Source organism: Cajanus cajan, chromosome 5 (assembly GCF_000230855.2).
Source record: "Cajanus cajan strain Asha chromosome 5, NIPB_CcT2T_4, whole genome shotgun sequence".
Taxonomy (NCBI): domain Eukaryota; kingdom Viridiplantae; phylum Streptophyta; class Magnoliopsida; order Fabales; family Fabaceae; genus Cajanus; species Cajanus cajan.
Window position 1 is genome coordinate 34,823,442 of NC_138521.1, and position 13,035 is coordinate 34,836,476.

A 13,035-nucleotide genomic window follows, 5' to 3' on the forward strand; every position below is an offset into this window, starting at 1 on the left:
ATTCGGAACGGCCCATTCCGGATCCGAACGTTACGTATAGATTTTGAACACTAGAACGGCCCGTTCTGAAATCAGAACGGCCCGTTCCGGGGAACCAGAACGGCCCGTTCTGAATTGAGAACGGCTGTTCCGTGGTACAAAATATAGGCCCTTTCATTGGTTTGGAACGGCCCGTTCTGGTCTAGAACGGCCGTTCCAACCTAACATTTTTAGGCCTTTTAGGTGTCTTGGAACGGCCCGTTCCAATTCCAGAACGGCTCGTTCCAGACTTGGGAACGACCCTATCCAATTCCAGAACGGCCCGTTCCGGACTTGGGAACGGCCCGTTCTGGGCCACTAAGAAAATTTGATTTGGGCCCTCTGATGTCTTATTTTGCTGATTGTATGCCCCGGACAAAATTGGGTGTCTATAGGAACGACTCGTTCCAGTCTTCTAAAATCAGCTTGTTTTGGCTTTTGGGCCCTCTAAAATCCTGTCCCATTGTTTGCATGCCCCGAACAAAATTTGGTGTCTACACTTGGCACTCTTCCTTGATCCAAATTCTAAACGTTCAAATCCAGCAAAGAAAGGAGAAGAGAGACAAAACTGGAATGGAAGGAAGCACCAAAGCAAAAGTGAGCAATGGATTGCTCACAAATGGACTAGAACCTAGAAGCTCTCAAGGAAATTTTCTAAGCTTCTAAAGTGACTTTGAGGAGAGAATTGAAGCTGAATCAAATCTGATCAGAATTCTCTAATATGTTCAAAGTGAATACAAATGTGAAGGAAAAGACTTAGATAGACAACTAGCCAAGCCAAAGTGGAGCCAAGTTCAAATTTGAACTTTGGCGCCAAGAATTTGAATTTTGAATTCAAATTATTTGGGTTGCCATGTGCTGAACGTGAATCATGGCTAATTAAGCTTCATTTGGAGTAAATTTAAGATGCATTTGAGTGTGCACATGTGCAACCACCCTTGGCTAAAACATGTGACTCAAATTCAACTTAAATACATGCTAAATGAAACCTAATTTAAGCTAGTTTTGCCTTAGTAAGTATTCCTCCAATATCCGTACTCTAATGGCCTAAATACAATGGCCAAACATATACAAATAAAATAAAATAATAAAATAAACAAAATGAGACCAATATTTGGTACCAAAAGTCCAAAGGCCCATGAAGCCCAAAACTAGGCCTAATAAGCCTATGACCCAAAAATGCTACTCTATGTGGTCCAAAATACAAGACCAAAACATATGAAATCTATACTAATATAATATATACAAAATAAAAGAAAATGGCTATCTCAAGGTGTGGCCCATGTGAAGAACAAATTGGGCCTCCCAGGCCCATCGAGACCATTGGGCCTTGACTGGCCCAAATCTTCATGTCTAGCCCATTCTTCTTAGTTCCTTTAAGATGTCTCCTCTTGGCCTCCTTGGCATGATTCCATCATTCCCTCCCTCTTGAAAATGATTTGTTCTCAAATCATGAGGGTTTCTATGATAAACATCATCACCTATAATAATAAAATACCATGCATGAGAGGTGATATGTTCAATGGGTGGAAATGAATGATATACCCTTAGATGAATCATCTTAGCAAAGAAATTTACACTAAAAAGACTAGACTCTCTAAAGTTAGAGATAGGATCCTTACCCAAGCAAAGTCTATGTGTGTAGGTAAAACCTAGAAATGTAATGAAATTAAGACTATGGCAATTGAAAGAGTTATCTCTAAAAACTAAAACATCTTGCCTAAGGTTCCCTAAATGGTGACCTAGGCATGCCCTAGAGAATAAAGAAAATACTACAATAAAACTTTCTAAACAATTATGGGTTATATTGTTTGTTAGATAGTGATGAAAAGATAATGTCTCGTGGAATCTTGAAAACTCATATAAACTATTTTTGTCTTGTAGGGAAGGAGGCAAATTAAGTTCAAATAAAGATGAACTTCCCATAAGATCAAAAATAGAATATGAAACATGACAAGATGTATCTATCAAACAATATATTCCAAAATTTGGGTGCTTTATTAGAACAACTAAGGTAAAAGGAGTTCCAAAGAGAGGGAGGCTATCTTCCTTGGGCACCTCCAAGGAAGCAGCACAAGAAGTAAAACTAAGTGTAGTCCACTCCTTATTCATTTCATCTTGAAGTTGAGATTCGTTTTCATTTAAAATATTTTGTTTTAGAATCTCTACTTCATGACTAGTGGTAGCATAAGGGTAAGAGTTAAGGTCTTTATGTAGGAAAATAGTATTTTGCAAATGGTTTTTAGTGATAGAACAACTCTCTTCACTCACAAGTCCTTTAGAAGAGATATTTTCCTCCTTACTCTTCCCAAAGAGAAATGCCTTTTTTCTTTCTTTTTCTCTTATTTTTCTCAATTTTATTTTTGCCAAAAGCTTTTCTTCCTTTTGTTTAATAATGCAAATTTCTTCCTCCAAAATTGCAAGTTGTGTTTTTCTTTCAAGTTTTTCTTTTTCTCTTGTTAACACTTCTTGCTTGGTCCAAAGTTTTAGTGGCATAAGCTCTTTAGTAGGATGTCAAATTTTTTTTGGAGAGCTTAAGGCACTACCACTTGAGGAATGCTTTCTCATGATTAAACAAAAAGAGTTTCCAAAAAAATGTTTTCAAAAATTCCTAAAGAAAAGTTGGCTAAAGATTACTAGTTAAATGTAGTTCTAAACAACACTAAGCCTTTGGAACTTAGAAATTGTATCCCTTAAACTTCAACTAGAAAGCATCTAGCAAACTTGACAATTAAAACATGCAATTTGAAAACTTAAAAACAAGAGAAAATTTTAAGCAAATTAGTCGATTGGTTAAATTTCAAGTTGTAAAATGCAATGCAAAAGGAAAATGAATTTTTTTTCAAGGAACAAAACTAAACACTTAGAGGTCTAAGCATACAAATTGCACTATCAAGGGAGGTGAGCTACTAAGAGCCACTTAATAACCAAGCCTTTTCAAGTGGAAATTACTAAACCCCTTTATGTTAGTTTCAATTCCAAAATATTTTCACAAAACTTTAATGCTTATGATTTTCTTCAAACAATTTTTTTTTTGATTCCTTCCTAAACGTGAGAAATTAAAACTACACAAGCTAGTCGAATCAACTAAGTAAAGCATTCAAAGACAACTAAACAATAAAAATGATCAAAGATTAACAAGCTAGTCAGTTTCCTAAGTGGAAGCTTGAAATCATATGAAATTTTCAAGCCACTTCCACTAGATCTACACGTGAGTGATCTATAGGGATTAAGATATACCTGACCAGCTTCTTAATACTCCCTCCAAGCTATTACAATTGATTAGAATCAAATAAAATTGCAAGAAAAAATAAGCTAGATTAAAGCAACATTTAGTGACGAATTTGGATACAATTTTAGCAAGGGATTTTTCTTTGACAATTTTTCAGCCACCACTTTGTCTCCAATTCGTCCCTAATCTTGGAATTCTTGTTTCTCCTTGCAACCTGCACCTTAAACATAGAAAAATACAGAAAATTGGCTGCTCACAATGATGGAAAGGTGTGATCACTCTTGTAAAGGATCTTTAGGAGGTTAAAGGATGATTTATGTATGAACAAGTCCAAAATCTCCTAGTCTTAAGATTCCTCTCCTTCTTCTAGGATTTGTGAGCTAATGCTTGCTTCCTTTGCAATGGTTTGAGGCAGCTTCCAATCATGGAATCCAAGAATAAAAACAGCAAAAGCACAATTATGAATAGTTAAACCAAAGTATAGTAAGAATTTGACAAACACAAAGAGTTCCAATCAAGACTAAAAAAACTAAAAATTAAGACACACCTAAAGGTTGGCACACAAAAGGAAAGGTCCTAGATTAGCTCTAGATTAGATTAAGAAAACCAAAAATTAAAGGAAGAGAAGATTAAGAAATGATTTAAAATGATTGCAATCCGGTTTAAGCTTGGTGGCACAATTTCATTGTTCTATGTTTCTCCTTGCCTTTTTCTACTTTGTTCTTTTCTTTCTTTCTTTTTTTAATCCTTTTTTTTTAAATTATTTTGTTTCAAAGGAGATCTCACTTCCTTTTTCCAGAAAAATGTTCCAGCCACACTAATTAAAAGATTGAATCCGAATTACTAAAAAAAAAATTTCAGCTAGAACTAGTTCAAAATTTATAAGGAATTTGGTGCATGTTCTTTACAAACACTTGCTTGTTTTCAATCCAAATTCACTTGCACATTTATTTTTCAATATTGGTTCTGTTTTTCCCCTGTTTTACAAGCGAATTTCCAGATTCTTAAATGCCAAATTCATGCACCAAAATTGAACTAGTCTACTAACCAAAAAATCTAGCAACAATGATCACAATTTTTTTTATTGGAAATGTCCATGGAATTAGATCAATACAAACAATGAAGACATAATGGAAACTTAACTCTAAGAATCCACCAATGAACTAGTGATGGATATGAACTCAAATTTGCAAAAAGCACATATGAAGGCACACAAAGTATAGCTCTCGACCAAAGCAACTTTTAGTAGAAATTGAATCAAACAAGGTTTAAACTAAGCACATCTTGAATCCGTTGACATTCAAATGACTAAACATGACTTCTAGACATTCATAGGATTCAAAAGTTAAAATCACATGCAATACTCAAAGATGACCAAATCAAAATTTAAAGAACAAGACTCAAACAAAAATGAAAACCGCACAAGTAGAATCCTAGACTCCTAGTGATTGTGGAATGAACCCAAATAGAATCACCCGATTGGATCTATCAAATTTTGAGTATAAAAATTAGATCCAAACAGCAAGAAAACAATGAGACATATAAGAACACAAAACACAAAAATTAAACCGTGAAAGAATGCACAAAACCTCAAGGAATGAACCAATGCTCTTGATACCAAAAATGATGGCAAAGGTAGGTGAAAAAGATTAATGATCTTCCCTTGGCTTTGCTCCGGCCTTGGCACTCTTCCTTGATCCAAATTCTGAATGTTAAAATCCAGAAAAGAAAGGAGAAGAGAGATGAAATTGGAATGGAAGGAAGCACCAAAGCAAAAGTGAGCAATGGATTGCTCACAAATGGACTAGAACCTAGAAGCTCTCAAGGAACTTTTCTAAGCTTCTAAAGTGACTTTGAGGAGGGAATTGAAGCTGAATCAAATCTGATCAGAATTCTCTAATATGTTCAAAGTGAATACAAATGTGAAGGAAAAGACTTAAATAGACAACTAGCCAAGCCAAAGTGGAGCCAAGTTCAAATTTGAACTTTGGCGCCAAGAATTTGAATTTTGAATTCAAATTCTTTGGGCTGCCATATGCTGAATGTGAATCATGGCTAATTAAGCTTCATTTGGAGTAAATTTAAGAAGCATTTGAGTGTGACATGTGCAGCCACGCTTGGCTAAAACATGTGACTCAAATTCAACTTAAATACATGCTAAATGAAACCTAATTTAAGCTAGTTTTGCCTTATTAAGTATTCCTCCAATATTCCTACTCTAATGGCCTAAATACAATGGCCAAACATATACAAATAAAAGAAAATAATAAAAGAAACAAAATGAGACCAATATTGGGTACCAAAAGCTTAAAGGCCCATGAAGCCCAAAACTCGGCCTAATAAGCCTATGGCCCAAAAATGCTACTCTATGTGGTCCAAAATACAAGACCAAAACATATGAAATCTATACTAATATAATATATACAAAATAAAAGAAAATGGCTATCTCAAGGTGTGGCCCATGTGAAGAAAAAATTGGGCCTCCTAGGCCCATCGGGCCATTGGGCCTTGACTAGCCCAAATCTTCATGTCTAGCCCATTCCTCTTGGTTCCTTCAAGATGTCTCCTCTTGACCTCCTTAGCATGATTCCATTAGAAGGGGAGCTCTTAATGATTAGGAGAATCCTCAACAACCAACCTAATGGTACCCTATCACAAAGAGAGAACATCTTTCATACAAGATGTAATGTTTTAAACAATGCTTGTTCTCTCGTTGTTGATAGTGGATCATGGTGCAATAGTTGTAGCATTAGGTTGGTTGAAAAGTTTGGCTTAACTACTAGTCCCCATCCTAAACCTTATCAACTTCATTGGCTTAATGAGGATGGTGACCTAGTAGTTGACCAACAAGTAAAGGTCAAACTTTCCATTGGGAAGTATGAAGATGAGATGCTATGTGATGTAGTACCAATGGAAGCTTGTCATATCTTCTTAGGAAGGCCATGGTAATTTGATAAGAAAACCATGCATAATGGCCTTACTAATGAGATAACATTTACACATAAAGAAAAGAAATTCATGCTTCATCCTCTTTCTCCTCAACAAGTGGCTGAGGATCAAGCACAAATGAAATTCAAAAGACAGTGAGAAAAGATTGCAAAAAAAATAAAAAAATAAAATAGGGGAAAAAAGTCTGTGAAAACTAGGAATAAAGAGAAATCTAGGGAGAAAGAAGTCCTCTCCCTAGAAGTTGTTGATCAAGAAGAAGACATTTCCAAACAAAACCTCTTGATCAAACAACCTTCTTTTATCCTATTATGTATAGGGACTCTAATTTGCACTGCCACATAGAGTGGACATGAGATTCTACCTAAGGGGGTTAAAATTCTTTTAAAGGAATTTGATGATTTATTTCCTCCCGAGGGTCCAATGGGCCTTCCTCCTTTAAGAGGGATAAAACATCAAATTGATTTGGTGCATCATAAGGTGGTGACCGAGAGTGAGAATTTCAAAATTCAAAAGAGAAAAGAAAAAGGCATCTCCTAAAAGAAAGTGTTATATATAAAAAAAAATAACAAAATCAAAATTAAAAGAAAAAAATTCAAAAGAATATTGATTAAAAAAATATATACATATTTTCAAGCAAAAGCCAAAAGTAGATTAAATTATTGTTGTATACTTCTCGGTCTAAGTGTTGTGTGGCATAAAACATGTTATATGATTTTTCATTTTACATGTTGTTTACTCCTTGAATTTTTTTTTGATTTGTAACTCTAAATCTAGAACCTATCTTAGGAGAATTCTTTCTTAAGCTAGCTTTATTGTCATCTATTCTTACCGGGGATCTGAGGTAGAGTTGATCCGCTAGGTAAGGTCGGTGAGCCTCCTTCGCTGGTACGCTTGATGTTCCAAGATGGGGGTGGTACCTACAAAAGAGACTCTGATGCCAAAGTTAGGGTTTGTATGAGTATGAGTCTCGTATAAGTAATGCACGTACCTTGGTGTGAATTAGGGTTGCGTTGGGCCTTGGGCCCGAGATCAGCCATGATCCATTTAAGTGACGAGCTGACGTCACCTAACGCGTGCCCGAGGTCGTTTTGCACTGAGATGATGATGGAACTAGGTTGAAGAGGATTAATGTTCTTCAACAATTCCAACGTCCACGACCTTTGCTCAATGAGGTTGAACACTTTAAATCAGTGGAAGCTCCTTGAAGAAATCTCCAATGGAGGAGAAGCACCTTTGAGGAGGTTCGGTTACCTCTTAGAGAGGTGAAGAAGCTTGAGGAACCAAGCTTCTAGGAGAAGGAACTTTGAGAGAAAAGCTAGGAGAAGGTTTCTCACGAAATTTGACTCTTGAAAATGAGAGAGAAATCTGATTTCTAATTCTCATAAATGTCCATAAGTGAATACAAGAGAGGCTTTTACAAATATATAGGGAGAGGTAGCTTCTAGGAGAAGCTAACCTTAACCATGGTTCACTAGGAACCATGGTAAGGTGTAGCTAACCATCCATGGTTTATAAAACTTGTAGGAGAAGCTAACATTGACCATGGTTCACTTAAGAACCATGGTAAGGTCAGCCTAACCTACCAAGGTTTAGAAACTTGGAGGAGAAGCTTCAAAAACTAGAAGGAGGAACAAGTAAATTGCGGCCACAACTAAAGGAGAAGGCTAGGAAGCCAAGGCTCCAAAATGCTCCTTGATTTATTTTGAAATTCTTTGATTTAGTTTAGTTAGGTTCATCATATGATGATGAGACCTAGCTAAATCAAATCTGAAAAATTAGGAGCAAAATGAGTCTAATATGCAAAATTTTGCCTAGCCCCAGTTCTGGCCCAATTACTAGTCACACCCTCAAGCATTGCTAAATGCCAGCCCTTTTTCCCTACTGAAAAAATACAAAATGAATGTATCAACTAGGGAGGTTAAATGGAGTTAAACTCTCCAAGTAACCTACCTTGAAATCAATATACAAACACTAGAAAAAGCAAGTAAAGTGCCTCACAAATACACAGGAAAAAATAACCTATACAAAAGAACTACTATATGTACAAACATAAGAAAAAGGTCTTTAAGATCATCCCATTCCTCTTGGTTCTTTTAGTATATCACCTCTTGGATTCCTTGGCCTTGGCCATAGTCTATCATCCCCTCCCTCTTGAAAAGGATTTGACCTCAAATCTCGAGGGTCCTCATAATTATTGGCCATACCTACAAATATATAATAAAATTCATCAGAGGTGATATTTTCAACAAATAAATGTGAAAGGAATATCCTAGAAGGAATCCTTTCATGGAACCTAAAGAAATCTATGACACTAGACCTACTAATATAATGAATAGGATCCTCTCCTAAACATAGACTAGGTATATTTCTAAATCCTAAAAACGTTCTAAAGCTAAAACTATAGCACATTAAAGACTTAATCCTAAAAACTAAAATATCTTGGCTAAAGTATCCTATGTGGTAAGCTAGGAATTTCCTAGAAAATAATGAAAATACTACCAAGAAATTTCCTAGACAATTTTGGATTATATTATTTGTTGGATAGTTATGAAAAGAATTTGTCACAAGGAACCTTGAAGGTTCAGATGTTATATCCAACAAATAATATATTCCATAAATTAGGTGCATTATTGACACAACTAAGGTAGGAAGACTATCTACCTTGGGCACCACCAAGGAAGTAGCATGAGAAGTAGAACTAAATGAAGTCCACTTCTCCTTCACAAAATCTTGAAGTTGAGATCCTTTTTCTTTAAAAATAATGGATTTGTGAATCTCTTCTTCAAGACTATTGGCAGCGTGAGTGTAAGAGTTAAGGTCTTTATGAATAAAGAGAATAGTTTTCATAGGTTCTTTAGTGATAAAGCAATTCTCTTTAGACATAATTCCCTTAGAGGATATTTCTTCCTCTTTACTCTTCCCTACCTTTTCTCTTTTTCTTTTGTTTTTCATTTGTGCTTGATCCTCAGCCACTTGTTGAGGTGAGAGAGGATAAAATACAAATTTATTTTCCTTGTGAGTGAAGGTAATTTCATTAGTAAGACCATCATGTACATTTTTCTTTTCAAATTTCCATGGTCTTCCTAACAAAATATGACAAGCTTCCATTGGTACTATATCACATAAAGCTTGGTCCTCATACTTCCCAATGGAAAACTTGAACTTTACTTGTTGGTCAACTACTATGTCACCATCCTTATTAAGCCATTGCAAATGATAAGGTTGAGGATGTGGCATAGTAATTAGACTCAACTTTTTAAACCAACCTAGTGCTACAACAGTTGCACCATGAACCACTATCAACAATGAGAGAACAAACATTATTTAAAACATTACATCTTGTATGAAAGATGTTCTCTCTTTGTGATAAGGTACCACTAGGTTGATTATGAAGGATTCTCCTAAGCATTAGGAGCTCTCCTTCATAAGGATAAATTGGCTCCACTTTGGACCTTTGAAGCTTTGTTTCAACCTCACTCTCACTAGAAGAGGAGGTAGTAGTCTCTTCTTGACTACTATAAGTGTCATGCCCCCTTAAGATCATGACTTTCTTCATAGGGTATTGAGAAGCAATGTGACCTCTCCCTAGACACTTGAAACATTTAATATCACTAGTCTTTGTGCTAGTGTGTGGAGTGATGAGATCTTTATCCTTATCTTTGTTTTTCTCCTTCTTCTTAGCCAATTCTTTGGAGGGTTCTGAAATAATTTTCTTTTCAAAATGTTTTTCCTCCTCTAAGTAGTCTTTCTTAAGAGATCTATAGTGGGAGCTTTCTCTTTTAGAAGATTTTCTAAACATTTGTTGTTCTACCCTTACACAAAGTTGGACCAAGTCATTTAGGTCCCTGTAGGGTAGTAGCTCCACTTGGTCTCTAATCTCTAAGTTAAGACCACTCATGAATCTGGCTATTGTAGTGGCTTCCTCTTCTCTAATACATGACCTCATCATGTATAGCTCCATTTGTTGCCCATATTGTTCAACAGTCATATCTTTTTGTTGGAGCCTTTGGAGCTTATTCATAAGTTCCCTGCCATAGCAAGCGGGAATGTGTCTCCTCCTCAATGAACTCCTAAGATCATTCCAATATTGGATAGAAGGATTATTGTGGAGACGTCTTTCTCTTTCCAAAGAGGTCCACCAATACATTGCATGCCCTTGAAAGCTAAGGGTTGCAAGTGGAACTTTCCTTTCTTCACTTACCCTATGGAAAGCAAAGAGTTGTTCTACCTTCATCTCCCAATCAAGGTAGGCCTCCACATCATCCTTCCCAAAAAATTGAGGGAGATCCACCTTGGATTCCCTAGGTTTAATAGTTCTTTTTGGGGAAGGTTGATAATGGTTATCTACATTAAGGCTTTCATTAGGAGATGTGTATTGTGAATGTGAACTCCTACTTTTTTTTCTCTGTTTTTTCATATCTTCTTTCAATTTTTCTTCTTTTTGTTTTAGAATTCTCAACTCTTTCTCAATGTAAGCAAGTTGTCTTTCTCTTTCAATTTTATCTTTTTCTTTTTGGAAAGACTCTTTCTTTTTCCATAGTTTAAGTGATTTGAGCTCTTTTGTGATGTATGAAATACTTTTTGGAACGCCATCACTTTCACTAGGGGAGGAATCTTGAGACATTTTAAGACAAAAAGATTTTTCCACACAAAAATAGTTTTAATGAAAATAAGATTTTTGAAGTGCTTTAGACTTGGCACTTGGAGGTCTAAGAGTACAAATTGAACTTTGGAGGGAGGTGAGCTACTAAAGAGCCACTTAATAACCAAGCCTCTTCATGTAAAAATCTCTAAACCCCCTTGTACTTTTGCCTTGCACAAAACAATTTTCACAAAAATATTTTTCAAAGAAAAAAATAACAAGCAAGTGCCTAAAGTGTACAATTAGACAATGCTTGAAAACATAAATGGCAAGAAAACATAAATTGCTTGAAAACTTAAATTGTTGAAACATAAATTGCTTAAAACATAAACTAGGCGTGGAAAGCAATTTAAACTTATGTGAGAGCTTGAAAGGCACCAAAGACCTTCAAGGACCACTCTCACTAGTACTACACGATTTTACTATGAGAACACTTAAGGAGAGATGGAGATACACCAAAGGCACTCCAAGAAACTCCTTAATAAAGAAGGCCTTGTACAAAAATGGAAAATAGGTTTTAGAAATAAAAATTTCCGTCACTAAAAATTAGTCTCTAAATTTTCACAAAATTTTCAAAAATCTTGCTCCTTCTTTCTCCAATTCAGCCACCTAGCTTGCAGCCTCTCAATGTGTTTCACTCCTATTTAGAAGCAACCTTGATGATGGTTACTCCTAGGTGTTTGAATTTCCAAGAATCTAATCCAATGAGAAACAAGCTCCTAGGTCACCACCAAAGTCCTTCAATATTGGCTAACCTTGAGCTTGTCCTTCAACACCTTCCAAGAGGCACTCAACACACCTTAAGATGCTGGAATATTAGTTCAAAAACTGAAAAGGAACAATTAGGAATAGCTACACCAATTGGTGGAAGAAAACGAGACAAGACTAGAAAGAATTCCACAAAAATGACAAGCAACAATTAAGGCAATTTTAGAAAGCTAGCACACAAAAGATAACCTATCAAAGGAACTAGAGTGGATTACAAAAACAAAGATAAGATTAGAAACAAAAATAAGACAAATTATGTGGCTGGACTGAAAATATTTAAGGCAAAGCTTCACCAAAACCGAGAACTAGTTTCACTAGGTTTTTCACTCCTTTTGGCTTTTTCTTTTGCTATTTTCTTTATTTTCTTTTTGTAAAATATTTTTCACTTCTTTTTCTTTTAATTATCAGGAGTTCAAATGCCTTTTTAACACATATAATTCTCGGATTTAGGCTACTAAAAACTGCAGCAAAAATTTCACACAAAACAAGAGGTGTTCACATGCATTTTGTAACTAGTGCTTCACAATTTTGTAGTGTTTTTAGGTAAAATTTTTAAGCACTCATTCTTTTGTTTTTCTCATGCATTTAGAACAATTACACCTCTGTTTTGTCTCTATTTTAATGTTTTAAAAATTGCAATAGGTTTCAGCCACAAAAAAGACTCAAGGAAAACCTAATAGGAATTAATGTTTATGAAATTTTTTTTTGACAAAACTTTTAACAAGACATCATAGAAACCTACCTCTAGGAAATTTGCTAGAACTAATAGAAAATTATGAACTCAAATATGTAAAACAAAAGCACATATAGGTAAGGTTCAGATTCAATAAGAAAATACACAAAAATTTCGGACACAATCAACACAAAAAAATTTAGGTCAAACAAGCTAGTCTAGGAAGTTTCAACAAGCAAAAGGACTACACATGACTTCTATGAAAAAACAAGTGATTAAAAAACAAAATCTATGCTCAATGAATGTTGTCCAATCATGGACACATGTTATAGAATGGAGAGACTCAATCAAAACACAAAAACGCACAAGCAAGGAAGCTAGGCGCACCAAAACAAATTGATTCAAGAATTAGGAAGAAGCAAAAATATGAACCAATTATTTTTCATGTGACAAATAGGATCCATCAAGATATGAACAACATTAGATCCATACAGCAAACACACATTAAGACATAGAAAAGGAAGATTAGACAACATGGATTCCAACAATGATGGAACTAGGTTGAAGAGGATTGATGTTCTTCAACAATTCCAACGTCCAAGACCTTTGCTCAATGAGGTTGAACACTTAAAATCAGTGGAAGCTCCTTGAAGAAATCTCCAATGGAGGAGAAACACCTTTGAGGAGGTTCAGTTACCTCTTAGAGAGGTGAAGAAGCTTGAGGAACCAAGCTTCTAGGAGAAGGAACTTTAA